Source organism: Prionailurus viverrinus, chromosome A3, assembly GCF_022837055.1.
Source record: "Prionailurus viverrinus isolate Anna chromosome A3, UM_Priviv_1.0, whole genome shotgun sequence".
Classification (NCBI taxonomy): Eukaryota; Metazoa; Chordata; class Mammalia; order Carnivora; family Felidae; genus Prionailurus; species Prionailurus viverrinus.
Genome location: NC_062563.1, coordinates 120,307,344 through 120,323,678, shown reverse-complemented (window position 1 = coordinate 120,323,678; position 16,335 = coordinate 120,307,344). Strand labels below are relative to the sequence as shown.

The 16,335-nt window shown below is 45.4% G+C and overlaps 1 pseudogene; it reads left to right on the top strand.

Moving 5' to 3' along the window:
* Positions 1-14,065: 14,065 nt before the first annotated feature.
* LOC125162971 (osteoclast-stimulating factor 1-like) lies at positions 14,066-14,964 on the top strand (annotated as a pseudogene).
* Positions 14,965-16,335: the final 1,371 nt, after the last annotated feature.

Genomic DNA, 16,335 nt, shown 5'->3' with positions numbered 1-16,335 from the left:
TTAGGTGGATTTGAGATCGTTTGTAACAAATGTCTAGTACGGTATAACTTCATATAAGATTAAGTCATACAAGCTTTTCTGGGACACTGAATTTAGGTCTGAGATTTCCAGCACGGAGGTAAAAAGGTGTGTAGTCTTGTTACATCTTAAAGAGAATGGTTGCTAAGGAAAAAATCTCTGGCACAAAATTCAGAAATTCCCGCCATTAAGGTTTAGTGGCCTACAAGTGAAAATCTCTCCAATGCAAGTTCCTAAAATGCATACATTTGCTTGTGTACTTCTACCCCTTTTGTGAATTTCCATAAAACAGTAAATTGAAAACCAGTGGTGGCATTTGTAGCTTTCTGGTGATTTGACTTACTGTTTATTTAAAGGTCCTTCAAGAGAGGGTAATTCACGTTCTCATTTGATTCAGAAATGGGCTCAGCTCATCTTTTGACTGAAGCTAGAGAGTAGTCAATCCAAGATTGTGCTCTCCCGTGACTGCTTGAAGTGCAGGGTCTTCGTGTTCGGTGAGAATGGTCCATTTACTTTCGACCAGATGTGCAGGTAGCAGAGTGGATATTGCTTTGAACACATGATCGGACTCCAAGGAGAGGCCCTCCACCCATGCCTCTTCCGAAGTGCTTCAGGTATTCCGTTAAAGCCTCTTGAGTTTCACGAATTACAGAAACCACTTAGGTCTGGCAGATTTTGGAGGCGGATGCTGCAGCGAGCTGTGCCTGTGAGGTGAAGGCACTGACTTTCTCCCCGGCGAGCTGTGGGATGAGATCGAGCTCTGGAGTGACCGGTAGGTCGCGGGGCTGCGGCTGGGCGCCTTTCTCTGTGGCGCCTCCCACGGGCCACCGCGTGAACAGCCGAGCGAGGGCTGCGCCCTCCTCCCATTCCGCGTCATCAGCACAGCCCTCCCTCCCCGCTCCCTCCCTCCTCCCATCCGCTCTCTCCTTCCTCCCATCCTGCGTCAACACAGGCCACGCGCTCTGCTTTCTAACCGGCCGATGAAGTATTTCCTAGGAAAGAAATGTTTGAAGAGAACTGTGTAAAGAATAAATTCCTAGGACAGGGATCACTTTTCTGCTTTCAGCCCGAGGTCCCTCGTGTGGGAGGTTACATTCCTATTTTTCTTATTAATCACCCAGCTTTGAGACCTCAGCCGCTGCCCGCCCTTCCTTTCCCTGTCACCACTTACTGTTCAGTCTCTCCCACTCCGCCCCCATTACTGCCCGCCTTCCCCTTCATACTCCCACCGCTCTAGTTTTGGTGCTCGGTCCTCTCTTCTGGACACTGCACCACTTTCCGGGCCCATCACCCCGTGTTGGCCTACCTCTCACACACCCCTTGTCCATCTTGCACGCATCAGAAGTTCACCTTCTGAACCCCCCTGCTCAGGAATCTCCAGTGGCCCAGTTGCCTACAGCAAGGATGTGTCCTGTGCTTTGATCACAGTTTGTCACCATCCAAGCTTCCGGGGAAATAAAACGGTGAGTCGACCTAATCCGACAGTTGAAGACCTTCTCCAGGCCCCAACCCATGTTGCAGCCTTAACTGTCAACCAAAGTGCTACACAAATGTACTTAGCTCTTTGGAGGCTTCAAAACAGGTCAGGTGACAAATCCTTGCCTCTGCCATCCCTTTGCTTAATTAAGACCCCTCCGTATCTGTTTTGGTTCTTTGCCTCGAATGGTAAAAACCAGCGTGGCTTTACTTACACGATGGAGGACGTTTGTTACGAGGTTGTTAAAGGTGCATTTTTATAAGAAGGTGGTAGCCGTGGCATAATTTTCCATTTTCCACAAAGGCCGCCATAAAAACACAGCACGTAGGACAGCAAAACCCACAAACGATGTATACAGCCAAGTAGTTGATGACGTTCCCCCACAAGCCTCCAAACCTGACAGAAACGGGAGCTGCATAATAGCATCTGCGCAGAAGAAAACGGGGAAGGAATGGGGCATCTGATGGATCGAAGAACTCCAAGATAACCAGCAAGCGCTTGGAAACTCTGCCAGCCAGTGTTGGAGCCGTGGCTGACACTCACATGGGCTTGCACACTCCAACAGCAAATGCAGGGAATCTTCTATAAACCGAGGGCTACCACAGACTGGGCCCTCAGAAGTTCCTTTTTCCCACTGAAAGAAACCAGAGTTTTGTGAAGAAATGGCAGAGTCCATGTTTGTGACAGGAAATGTATAAGATGAACCAGAAAATGTCACACCAGAGAAGTTCTGAAAATCTAAGCGATGAAGTTTTAGGGTGGTGGGGGGTGGGGGGGTTAGTTCCGGAACCGATGGCCAAGAAAGAATTCTTGAAGATGTCTTTGGTGCAAAGAGGTGATTTTTATGAAAGCACGGGGACCGGACCCGTGGGCAGGAATTGCTACACTGCGGTTGTGACAGGTCACTCATTACATACCCTCGGGTTGGGCGGGGGTCAGGGATGGAGTAACTCTAAGGTATTTTGGAAGCAAGGTTTCCAGGACCTAGAGGGGTGAGCTGTGCTAGGAAAACGCCGTTTATTACCATTTAGCAAAACCTCAGTCATGAGACCCTTCAGGTGTATATCAGGGGGCCATAAGCTTGGAGTATGATTGCCAACATATATCTTGGGGCGGTTGAGATAACGGAAGTTTACAAAGGAATTTTTATATGTTAAGGTAGACTTGCAGGTTCCTGGAGGGGTGGGGAGGTCAGGATAATGTTAAGCCAAGATTCTCTTTGGCCACTAGCAGTGTCATCATGCAGGCAGCTGAGTTCGTAGAAGGTGGTCACTCTGCCAGTTTCAAGGGCGTGTCCGTGGACTGTAGACAGCAAGGGAATTTAATGTTTCATTTGCCTTAGTTTCCCACATCATCGTGGCAAGCACTTACACCCCTTTCCTTTGTTCTTGGGTAGCCAGGAGTGTCCGGGGAATATCACACAGATCCCACCTGGGATGGGGGACGGGGTGGGGTTTGCTGTGAACTGCACTTGGTTCTCAGCCTGCCCCACGCTCCCTCATCATAAGGATGTATGGCTTGGATGCCAGCTTGAAGAAGCCCACTCTGGCCAGAGAGAGGACATTTCAAACACATCAAATACCGTTAAATTTGTGTTTCCATAATGATGTGATACACATGTACGTGCACACACGCCCCTAATTGGTCGCTACTGGAGGTTGCTTGGGAAACAGCTCTCTCCTCCCGACCACACCTCTCCCTGGTAAAGAAAACAATCAAGAATTTACCTTGATTTCCCCATGCAGACTATATCACTGGGTGACTAAAAGAGTGAAGGGGCCAAAATAAACCACTGTGGCCTAAAAATTATTTTGAACTTAAAAGTATCTGAGTTTCTGAAATCCCTTATCTGCCTAAAAACATAGCTTCCCAAAAGAACTCACTTGTCACTAAGGAGCAACTCAGCTTTTGGACAGATTTGTATCACATCCAAATACATCGTCACAGGACTATTTTACCCCCTGTCCTCCTAAGGGATCATTTATCTTTCCAAAAAGTCACTTAAGTGCCCATTCTCCCCCTCCCCCCATAAGAAGTCATTTGTCCCCTTAGAAGTGCCTCTCTGCCCTCCCCTATCCTCCATTAAAGTGGTATATAAACCCCAAATTCTTTAAAAAAAATTTTTTTTTCAATGTTTATTTTTTTGGGGACAGAGAGAGACAGAGCATGAATGGGGGAGGGGCAGAGAGAGAGGGAGACACAGAATCGGAAGCAGACTCCAGGATCCGAGCCATCAGCCCAGAGCCTGACGCGGGGCTCGAACTCACGGACCGAGAGATCGTGACCTGGCTGAAGTCGGACGCTTAACCGACTGCACCACCCAGGCGCCCCGATGTAAACCCCAAGTTCTAAGAGACACATTCTTCTGTGAACGCACAGATACATAGTGAATAAAAATCTGCTTTTCTCTTGCTAATGTGTCTTTTGGTTGAGTGTAAGTTTCCAAACAACTGCCCCTAGGAGGACAGAGAACATTTTTCTTCTTAATAAATAGTTAACAAGGTGAAGTTAGTCTACAGAGAAGTATTCCACCAAAGAAGAGAGAAGAAACAGAATTTTACTGTTTTGAAACTGCTAATCAATTAATGGATCTAGGAATGACTAATGGCTAACATCACAAAGGGAGATTCAACAAAGCAGAGACAGACATGTACTTCTGACCATTAACAGAGTGCTTCCTGTGATGAGGCCATACCAAAAAATCTCAAGCCTCAGATCAAACATTTGGTTTGGATGCAACTGCCAGTTTCTAGGAAATCTGAGGACGGAGGAACACACTGAACTGCATCAATTAACAAAATCCAGACCGGTAAATTTTACAAGACAACTGATCCAGTCTCTTCAAACCATTAAATTTCAGTGGGGGCAGAGAGAGAGAGAGAGAGAGAGAGAGATTCTAAATGAATCAAAGACTGAAAGGGGAAAAGAAAAGGCAAAACTAAACTATAAGGTGTTTAGGGAACCACAGAGGTTATATACTATAAAGAAAATTAATGAAATGATTACTCTAAAAGTCAGGACAGGGATATTCTTAGCAGGGAGCGAGGAGTTATAAGTGAGTTTTGGGGACAGCAAAATCTTCTGGCCTGGGTGTTTACAAGGGTGTTTGCCTTGTAACAATTCACTAACCCATGCATATGTTTTCTGGTGTTTTAAAGTGTATATTATATTTAATCATAAAGCCTCTGTGTGGGTTTAAACTTACAGTGGGTAGCCCCCAATCTCTGGGACCACAGAAGCAACTTCAAAGGCTGTGCAGCCCAGTCCCCTGCTCAAAATCAGGCTGAGCAGAATTGGTCTGCTAAGGTCTGACAGTTCCTGCTGCTGCACGTCGTGCCCCAGGAATTGTCACCGCTGCCTCTGGGAACAATGTAGCTGCCACCACTGCCAGAATCCTGGCTAAGGTCAATACCGTGCAGCCTCCGCTCCTTTCAGTGGCTCTTGCTGCAAAGTCTGAGATGGCTAAGTTGGTTGGTGAAGCCCAAGTGCACATTTGTGCCCCCCCCCCCCATGCTTGGGAAGTGGGGGAAAGGGTATCTCTTGATTTTAGCTTCAGTAGTGTGGGGGTGGGCTCTGACTCTAGGTGTGTGGGTGGGGGTGGGGGGGTTTCAGGTGCTGGGTAGAAAGAGTGACAAATGTCCCCCACATCAGTGATGTTCACACCTTACTCTGCATTAGAATCACCTGGGAAATGCTTTTATTTTTTTTTTTTTAATTTTTTAATTTTTATTTTTTAGAGAGAGAGGCAGAGTGCCAGTGGGGGAAGAGCAGACAGAGAGGGAGACAGAGTCTGAAGCAGGCTCCAGGCTCTGAGCTGTCAGCACAGAGCCCAAGGCGGAGGGAGCTCGAACTCACAAACTGCGAGAGCGTGACCTGAGCCGAAGTCGGACGCTTAACTGACTGGGCCACCCAGGTGCCCCTGGGAAGTGCTTTTAAAAATACCAATGCCAAAGTCACACCCTAGCCCAATTAACACAGTATCTCTCAGGTGAGACTGGAGTGTTAGTGGTTTTTTTGTTCAAGAACCAGTGCCTCCAGCCTTGCTGTTCGTTCAGGTAGGCCACACCGGAATCACCTGGGAGCCTGGGAGAAATGCCGAATCTCAGCACACACAATCTTACTGAGTTACAATCTGCGTCTAAACAAAAGCCCTAGGCGCAGCAGATCCCAATTTGAGAAGGGTTGACTTCCACTGTTCTTCCAGAGCCAGCCCAAATCCCACCAGCAAGGGCACCCGCTCCTGAACAGGGAAGGGGCTTCTGCTTCTCCGTATTGAGAGGAGCCCTTGTGACCTACCTTCCCCCGGGGCAGACTTCCTTGGTTGCAGTTCACTGTCTCCTGTTGGCTCATCTCATTACCAGACTGTAAACTCTGCAGGGCGGGGACCCTGTCTTGTCCCCTTCGTGTCTTCACAACACTTCACACACTGTGGCAAGAGCTCAGGACGTGGGGTAAGTGAACCAGCGACTTTTACTTCTGTTTCTTTCAGGCCACCTCATTCCGCAGGGACTGCACTGGCCTCCTCGTTCCTACTACCACTTTCATGCACTCACATTTGTATTACAATTTGAAGGCAACTCTGAATATGACTTTAAGAGAATTTTAAAATTCAAGCCTAGGGTCTGTTCCAACTGACCACCTCCGGATATAGGACAGATTGGTTGATTCCTGTGGATCTCCATTCCCTTGTCTCTAAAAGCGGGTGGACCAGAAAGTAATCTGAGACTCCTTCCCGCAGAAATATCCTAGATTGCTGGTTCCCTTCTGCTGGATTTAACCAAGATTCACAGTACTTTTAACTCTTGCGGGTTGGCTGGGGTAGTGCGGAGAAACTAGAAATTAAATGTAGAGTCACCGCGCCACCTTGTGACCATTTCTGGGAACTGCATGTCTCCATTGTGTCCATGAGAAATTTTCCCAGAGCCCATCAGTGTGAGATCCCGTCTTGTCGAATTTATGGTAAACATAGCCACACAAAATTAAGTGGGAGATGCAGACTTCCAGTTATGGAATAAATAAGTCATGGGAATGAAAGGTACAGCTTAGGGAATATAGTCAATGATATTGTAACAGTGCCGCATGGTGACAGATGGGAGCTACACACCCGTGGTGAGCACAGCATAAGTATAGGCTTCTCGAATCACCATGTTGTGCACCTGAAACTAATGTAACACTTTGTGTCATTTGTACCCAAATTTAGAAAATATATTCAAAGGCAAGTGACATCTGTGAGGATTAAAAGTTTTATTTATGCAAATATTGAACTAAGTCTTCTAAAAATGAGAGATGGGGAACAGAGCTAAAATGTCCTAGAGCAGAAGTTACAACCTCAATGTTTTCAGAGAAGAATGCCAAAAAAGAGTGAGATTTGCCCTGAATCCCCAGTTCCAGGATTTAGGAGCACCGGGTACCATTGAGATGTCAGGCACGTGGCCATAGATGGAACGGGACAGGTAGAGAGTCTGTATAAGAAACAATGGGGGGCATCTGGCTGGCTTGGTCGGTAGCACGTGCGACCCTTGACCTCGGGATTCTGAGTTCGAGTCCCATGTTGGGCGCAGAGATTAAAAGAATAAAATATATGTATTTTTTCATGTTTGTTTATTTTTGACAGAGTGAGAGCCAGCAGGGGAGGGGCAGAGAGAGAGGGGGACAGAGCAGGCTCTGTGCTAACAGCAGAGAGCCCGACGCGGGGCTTGAACTCCCAAATGACCTGAGCCAAAGTCAGAAGCTCGACTGACTGAGCCACCTAGGTGCCCCCCCCCATAAAATCTTTTTTTAAAAAAAGGAATAATGGGGTCCCCAGGTGTCCCTGATCATCCCTTGCAGCCGGGAGTTGCAGGTTTTTATCTTGAAGGTTTATTATCTGCAGAAATGGAGTGACAGAGGTTCTGGACTCAAGGGCACCAGGCATAGGGAAAGGTGGGGATGAGGTGCAGGGTCAAAAGCAGGGCAGTGAACGGCTGCATCTTGAATGATGGGCTCCTCAGACTCTTGCCTTCTCGCCTCCATTCCCCCAGAATTTGGGGGTGTCCAGGCAGAAGATGAGAAGATCTGCTCTGGGAAACCTGGCGCAAGAGAATACTGCCGCTTGGAGTTATACCACATAAAAGGCCAGCTCGCTGTGGCTTATGCTGTGCTGAAGGTTTCCAGTCACCTAGTCGGACATACATGAAGTTTTCAATCTACGTGAAACATATATGAAATCGCTCAAGCATACAGAAAAGTATAGAAAACGAATAAAAATCCACGTACCCAATACCCAGACTTAACCGATACTTGCATTGAATCAGATATTCAGTTCTTCGTGGTGACATAAAAGAGAATAAAACAACCAACAGAGAGACAGAAAAAGGAAGCAAAACAACAAAAAACCTGGAGAAAACCAAAGAAAAACCTCAAATGCACTTTAATGAATATCCTTGGATACAACATGATGTTGAATTCATAAAGCAACTGTAGGATGCTGGGGCGCCTGGCTGACTCAGTCTGTAGAGTGCGTGACTCTTGATCTCAGGGTTGTAAGATCCCTGTGTTGGGGGTAGAGGTTACTTAAATAAATAAATAAGAATAGGATGCTATATTTTAAATGTTTATTTATTTTGAAAGACAGAACAAGCGGGGAAGGGGCAGAGAGAGAGGGAGAGAGAATCCCAAGTAGGCTCCACCCTGCCAGCACAGAGCCCTACTCCTCCTCGGGGCTCGAACAACCAACCTTGGTTTTGTGCCGAAACCAAGAGTCACATGCTTAACCGACTGAGCCACCCAGGTGCTTCAGGATGCTATTTTAAAAAAACAAAACAAAACAAAACAAAAACAATGAGAGAGAATTCACAAAAATAAAAATGGTCAACTGAAATAAAAGATTCAAGAGAAGAATTAGAAGGTGAAAATGAGGGAAATCTCCCAGAAAGTAAAACACACAAACTAGCACAAGATGGGGGAGGGGGGGTGGAGAGGGAAATGGAGACATGGAGACAGAAAAGTGGAAGAAATGGTAAGGAATTCAGAGGGCGAATCCAAAGGCCACAATCGGATTAATTGGAGGTCCAGAAAAAGAAAATAGGAAAACAGAAGGACGGTGATCATTGGAGAGAGAATGCAAGAAAACTGCCCCAAACTGAGAGATCCTAGTCTCCAGATTGAAAGGGCCTGGCACAGAACGAAAAACTACCTGCATCAAGGAACGTCATCATGGCATTTCAGAACCGCAAGGATAAAAGAAAAGATTAAGAAAGAATAAAAAGTATTGGGGGGGGGGGGATACAAAGGATCAAGAACCTGAATGATATACATTGTCCTAAAGTAATGCAGGCAGTATCTTCAAAATTCTGAACGAAAGGGATGTTCTGTGTAGAATTCTGTACTTACTCAATTTACTGTCAAATACAAAATGACATACTCAGATATACAAAGAGGTAAATTTTTCCTCCCCTTGCTCACCTCAGGAATCTATTACAGGACATTCTTGCAAAATGAAAAAGTGCCCCAAGAAAGAGGGAGCCCCGAGTCCCAGGAAGCCAGCCCTGGACGGCTGTGCAGCTGGCCCAGGAAGCAAGCCGCCTCCAGTGGACCCGGAGGACGTGGTCTCCAGAACAAGCAGGAGGAATCATATTAGTGCATTGTAAGAACTGTCAGTGCGTAGCTAAATTCTCAAGAAAGCAAGCACAATCTGAGGGACAGATCTGGTTGTGGTGCTTTAATTTACAGACGCCGAGAGATGCCGCTGGACATACTCATGGGCACACAGCTGATGGGACCTGAGCTGCAGGGGGCCCAGGTCACTCTCTCTTCCCCATCAAGGCCATTTCCACTTTGTCCTGGCGCCTCTACTCTTACTGGGGAACGAGCAGGATGAAGCGCAGGCTTGTGGTGACCTGAAACCTTCCCATCAGGGCTGTGATAAATCCTCACACGCAGTAAGAGGCAGAAAGCAGGGGTGCAGAACTCCAGCCCCTGGAACCTCCCTTTTTAAACTGGCTGCCACAATTAGAGAGGAAGCCGTTACTCTGGGCAAATTCTCAGTGTTGACAAAAATGGACTGGATAACTCAGAGGGAAAATGTTTTCTAGAGAAACGGCTCCAAACCACCTAGAACAGGGGGAATCTCTTCTAAGGGCACAATATTGCACACAAAGGCAGGAAGACCACAACTTGAAACATGCTGAAATATCTCTAATACTTAGCAAAAAATACAAGCCCTCTCCTTGGGATGCCCGGCTCCAACAGCCATTTCTCTGCTCTGCTTTACGCCAAATTCTCCGAAAGCGCCATGTGTCCTTGTCCCCAACCCTTCTAGAGCATTCCCTCAGGGCTCCTTCCCCTCCACCCCAGCCAGAGAGCTCCTGCCAAGGTCAGAGTGGCCGCTCACTCTTGAGATGTTGCCTCAATCTCTCCTTCCTGAAACACTTGCTTCACCTGGCTTCCAGAACCCTGCTCTCCATTCCCTCCCCTTTCCCCTCAGTCTTGCTGGTGTCTTCCTCTTGACCTCCAAGTGTCAGAGTGTCTCAGAACTCAGTTCTCAGAGCACCTGTCTCCCCTTTATCTGCACTCATGCCCCAGGGAATGCCATCAAACTCCTGGCTTCAGACACCATGTTTGTCCTTTTATTTTTAAAGTTTATTTATGTATTTTGAGAGAGAGAGAGAGAGAGAGAGCCAGCAGGGGAGGGGCAGAGAGAAAGGGAGAGAGAGAATCCTAAGCAGGCTCCACACTGTTGGCACAGAACCCCACGAGGGGCTCGAACTCATGAACTGTGAGATCATGACCTGAGCTGAAGTCAGATGTTCAACCGACTGAGCCTCCCAGGCGCCCCTGCCAGCCACCTTTTATAATCTGATTTCAACTAATCCTGACTTAGGATATACACTCCTTGCATCATTGTCCCCATTTGGCACATAAATAAATGCAAGCTCAGCAAAGTTACGTAATTTTCCAAGGTCACACAGCAGGGAGAAAGACTTTGGTTCAGTCCCAGGCGGGTCTGACTCACAGAAGTCTATGCCCTCATGAAGGGCTATTTTCACTCCTTGATATTTATAGTAAAAATAAAGCAGTACTGGGGACCTGGATGGCTCAGTCCATGGAGCGTGTGGCTCTTGATCTCAGGTCGTGGGTTTGAGACCCATGATGGGTATAGAGATTACTTAAAAATAAAGTCTTAAAAAAAATGAAGCAGTACTTTAGGAAATGACATAAAAAGTATATACGCGGGGTGCCTGGGTGGCTCAGTCGGTTGAGCGTTCGACTTCAGCTCAGGTCACGATCTTGCAGTCCGTGAGTTCGAGCCCCGCGTCAGGCTCTGGGCTGATGGCTCAGAGCCTGGAGCCTGCTTTGGATTCTGTGTCTCACTCTCTCTCTGCCCCTCCCCGTTCATGCTCTGTCTCTCTGTCTCAAAAATAAATAAATGTTAAAAAAAAATTAAAAAAAAAAAGTATATACGCTACGATATCAAAATGGGACTTTGCATCACACAGAGGTGTAGGTATACAATTGATTAGCGTTTACAATTCCCTTTTTCAGAACCGATTGTCTTTATTAATATTTAATTTCCCAGAATACTGTAATAATAAGAATTCACATTAAAAAAACAATAGATTCGTGTCATTTCCAAAATAGCACTACATTAAACAAGTATCAATACATTTAAAAAGATTGAAATCATCAAAAAGCCCCTTCTGTCTTGAAAATTACAATGAGATACCACTTCACACCCGTTAGGATGGCCGTAACAAAAACAAACAAACAAAACCAACCAAAAACCCCACCGAGAAGACAAGTGTTGCTTAAGATGTGGAGGACCTGGAACCCAGGTACCTGGCTAGTGGGAACGTAAAATGGTGCAGCCACCGTGGAAAACAGTTTGGTGGCTCCTTGAGAAATGAAACATAGACCTACCAGATGACTCAGCAATTCCACTCCTAAGTCTGTAACCAAAAGAAATGAAACAAACAAGAACCTGTTCCCAACCACTAAAGCAGCACTGCTCACAACAGCCAACAGGAAGAAAGTACCCAAATGTCCGTCAGTTGGTGAGTGGATAAACAGAATGTGGTCTGTGTATACATTGGGCTATTTTTCAGCCTCAAAAAGGAACGAAGTACTGATTTATGCTACAAAAGGGATGAAATCTAGAAGACATTGTGGTTAAGGGAATGAAGCCAGACACAGAAGACCACGTGTGGTGTAGGAGTCATTTATATGATACATTCAGAATAGAACAATCCTAGGGGTGCCTGGTGGCTCAGTGGGTTAAGCATCTGCCTCTTGATTTGGGCTCAGGTCATGAGCTCGTGGTTGATGATATCGAGCCCGCGTCTGGCTCCGTGCTGACAACAGAGCCTGCTGGGATTCTCTCTCTCCCTCTCTCTCTGCCCCCCGCCCCCCCCCCCCTCAAAATAAATATTAAAAAAAAAAGAAAGAAAAATCCCAGAGACAGAAAGTAGATTAGTGGTTGCCAGGGCTGGGGAAGAGAGGGCCTGGGGAAGGACTGCTTAGTGGGTGTGGAGTTTCCTCTTAGGGCGATGAAAATGTTCTGGAACTAGATAGCAGTGATGGGCACACAATGTTGTGAATGTACTAAATGCCACCGAATTGTACACTTTAAAATGGTAAATTTTAGGGGCGCCCTGGGTGGCTCAGTTGGTCTTGATTTTGGCTCAGGTCATGATCTCATGGTTCGTGGGTTCAAGCCCTGTGTCAGGCTCCGTGCTGACATTGTGGAGTCTGCTTGGGATTCTCTCTCTCTCCCTCTCTCTCTGTCCCTCCCTGCCCCCCACTCCTTCTCAAAAATACATAAGTAAACATAAAAAAAAATTAAAATGGTAAACTTTATGTTGTGTTACCACAAGTTTTTTTGTTACCATAGTTTTCAACAATAGCATTATATTGTTTTTCATTTTATCAGTGGTTCAGTAGTAAATGCTTTTCTTCAATAGAATTCCACTTAGAACACAAATAAGTTGAAATTATATAATTTGCTAAAAACTTTGAAATTCTCATGTAACTGCCAGTGATTTCACAGTGAGTTTGGAGTTTCTGCCTTTATTGGGTATTTACTTGTGAGGCCAGGATATCTACTTGTGACATGAAGATCGATCCAACTTACCAGGAGGGCTGTCCAGTCACTGTGTAGGTGACTGGGTAGGAGCTCAAGTTCTGGAAACTCCTTGGCTTGACTAGATCAGTAAGCCTAGGCCTCTCAGTTGCCGCCCCACCCCTGCTGCCAGGTGGCTAGAATCCTTGTTGTAAACAGCTGCAAAGCAGTGTCAGGGTAAATTTGTGGTTGATTTTCCTGGTTATGAAAGTATCAGCCATGTTGTACTTTTTTTTGTGATGGGAATAATTCCATTTCCCGAGGAAAAGGGGAAGCTGCCCTTTTCCTGTTCTGATTCAGATGTAGGCCCATATGTTAGTTCCTAGGATTTGTTGCCTTCTTCAAAATGTCAGATTTAAATCTGGAGAAGGAAGCTAACACTCTTTGGTAACCGTGAATATTGTCCACGCTCTATCCACTGCTCAGATTGGTAGAACAGAAGTTTGTAATTTTACTGAAGTCCAATTTCTCTTCCATGAATTTTTTCTTTCATGAATCGTGCTTTTGATGTCGTATCTAAAAAGTCATTGCCCACCCCAAGTCACTTACGTTTTCTCCTGTGTTAACTTCTATGAAATCTATAGTTTTGTATTGTGCATTTGGATCTAGAATCCATTTTGAATTAATTTTTGTGAAGGGTGTAAGGTCTGTGTCTAGAGTCTTTCTTTCTGTATTTTTTTTATAATTTATTTTTAAAGTAATTTCTACACCCACCTGGGGCTCGAACCTACAACCCTGAGATCAAGAATCACGCGCTGCATGGTCTGAGCCAGCCAAGAGCCTCTAGATTTTTTTTTTTTTTTTTTGCGTGTGGATGTCCTGTTGGTCCAGCAGCATTTGTTGAAAAGACTATTCTTTCGTTTGCCATTGAATGCCTTTGCTCTTTTGTCAAAGATCAGCTGAGTATATTTGTATGGGTCTATTTCTGGCTCTCTATTCTCTTCCATTGATCTAATTGCCTCATTGCTCAGATGGGAATTTCATTGGAATTATTGGACGGTCCGTCTCAGCAGACAAAGGCAAAGCTGTTAGATGGTCAGCTAATTCATCGACTTGATTCACGCAAAAGATGTTGGACAGTTTCTACAGTTTTGCTTCATCGTTTGCTGTCGCTTGGGCCCAGATGACACGAAGTCCATCCGAAATGTTTATTCAGGCAAATGTGGTTCTGAACAGTATGAACGACACCCGGCGCAGAATCTCTCTTTCAGAAAACAATTTGAATGAAGTCATTCTTAAAGGATTCTGAAACTTGTCATATTGTGAAAATAAAAATATTTAAAAGCAAGACACAAAAAGGATAATGAAACATCAGATTTAAAAACGTCTTAGTGGGGGGGCGCCTGGCTGGCTCACTGGGCAGACGTTGCAATGGGATGGGGGGCGGCGGGGGGTGGGTTCTGAATTCAAGCTGCACCTTGGGCATAGAGCTTACTTAAAAACAAACAAACAAAAAAAGTCAGGCACCTGGGTGGCTCAGTCAGAATGCCAGATCTAGATTTAAGCTCAGGTCATGACTGTAGGGTCATGGGATCGAGCCCCCACGTGGAGTCTGCTTAAGATTCTCTTTCTTCTGCCTGCACTTGCTGGTCTGACGGCCAAGGGTGGGCACAGGTCCTTGAAGGCCCACAGCTGCAGACCAGACAAAAAGAAACCTTGGGGCCCCTGGAGTGCGGGCTGTTGGGGCGTTGGGTTGGCTTTTCGTGCGTGGTCTTGAGGCTCCTCTGCTGTTCAAGGGAGCGCGATAATGTCGAAGCGGCCACCCACACTGGTCAAACCAGGGCCAGTTAAAGTGTTCAGATCTCTGCATACGTTTGAACCCAGAGCTGCAGATGAACTGTACTTTGAGGAGGGGCGTATTGTCTACACGACTGACCTGAGAGGTACCAGCTGGTGGAAAGGCACCTCCAAAGGCAGGACTGGATTAATCCCAGGCAACTGTGTGGCCAAGCGGGCAGAATCCATCGCATGAGGCTGCAAACAGAGACGATTTGCGCTGGTTGAGAGAGCGTTTGGACAACCGGGTCGGTGTTAATGGCTCAGACAAAGCCAGAAGCACTACTCTATGCCGGGCCTGCCACGGGGGCCACACAGATACAGTGGGAATGCTGTTCATTCAGCCAAACATTGAACTGAACCAACAGAACAAGTTGAGAGACACAGCTTTGCAGGCCGCAGCCTGGAGGGGTCATGCAGATATTGTCCAAGAACAGACTTCAGAAACGATGAGAAGGAGCTGGCCCTGGACCCGGCTACTAACACTGTCTTTGCCTCTGTGCCGAAAAAGACACGGGGAGTAGATGCTGAAGAGACTCATAAATATGGAGAACAAACTGAGGGTTACCGAGGAGTTGTGGAGGGGGGGATGGGCTAAATGGGTAAGGGGCACTAAGGAATCTACTCCTGAAACCATTGTTGCAATATATGCTAACTAATTTGGATGTAAATTTAAAAAAATAAAAATAAATAAAACAAGTTAAAATTAAAAAAAAAAAAAGAACCAAAAGACAACAGAAAATCATCGGCTATTCTGAGAAAAATAGACATTTTAAGAAACTGCTAAAAAAAAAAAAGATTCTCTCCCTCTCTCTCTGCCCTCTCCCCCCAACTCTCTCTCTATCTCTCTGTCTAAACAAACAAACAAATAAATAGTTTTGTAAAAAAAAACTTTTAGTGAGGGCGCCTGTGTGGCTCAGTCAGCTAAGCGTCTAACTTCGGCTCGAGTCATGATCTCATGTTTCATGAGTTCGAGCCCTGAGTCAGGCTCTGTGCTGACCGCTCAGAGCCTGGAGCCTGCTTCAGATTATGTGTGTCTCTCTCTCTGTCCCACCCCTCCTCATGCTCTGTCTCTCTCTGTCTCAAAAATAAACATTAAAAAAAAAAAAGTCTTAGTAAGAGTGAAGTTTAATTAGAAGAAATTTTACAAAATAAAAAATAGGGATTAAGGAAAGTAATGAAACGTATTGATCACTTAGGACTTTCTTAAGCTTAAAATACTATTTAGAGTCAAAATGTTTTGTTTAGGATAAACATGTATTTATTTTTGTAAAAAAAAATTTATGTTTATTTACTTTTGAGAGAGACAGAGTGCAAGCTGGGGAGAGGCAGAGAGAGGGAAACACAGAATCCGAAGCAGGCTCCAGGCTCCAAGCTGTCAGCACAGAGCCCAATGCCTGGCTTGAACTCACAAACTGTGAGATCACGATCTGAGCCGAAGTTGGACGCTTAACCCCACTGAGCCACCCAGGTGCCCCTAAACATGTATTATTTAGTTAAAAATAATAACTAAACGAAAATGAATAAAGAAACATATTCATTTAAAAAATACACAACTTATAAGAGGCATAGTATGATTTACTGTGTTCGGCACTATTGACCCCAAACTTAAAATTCTAGCTTCCTGAGGTAAATATTTCATGAGTTATTTATTTTTAGGAAGGAGCATTTCAGAGACAGCCTATAGATAAGGATTAGGTTTCAATTCCTCTTTCTCCTTACAATAGTCTCTTTTTTATGATAAACCATAAACACACAAAAGAAAAAAGCCCCTTGATGGGTTCCTTTCCATGTTTTCTTTTGCAATAACAAGCTACGTTCGGTAAATTGCCAGTCAATCAAATTGTGGTTCTTTTATATCTTGCTGTGTTCTAAGTAATTTCCTAATTCACACCACAGAAATAAGAAGGAAAATCTTCAGTGAACTATTCTTAACTGTAGAGGATGAATAAAAGTGAAACCACCACAG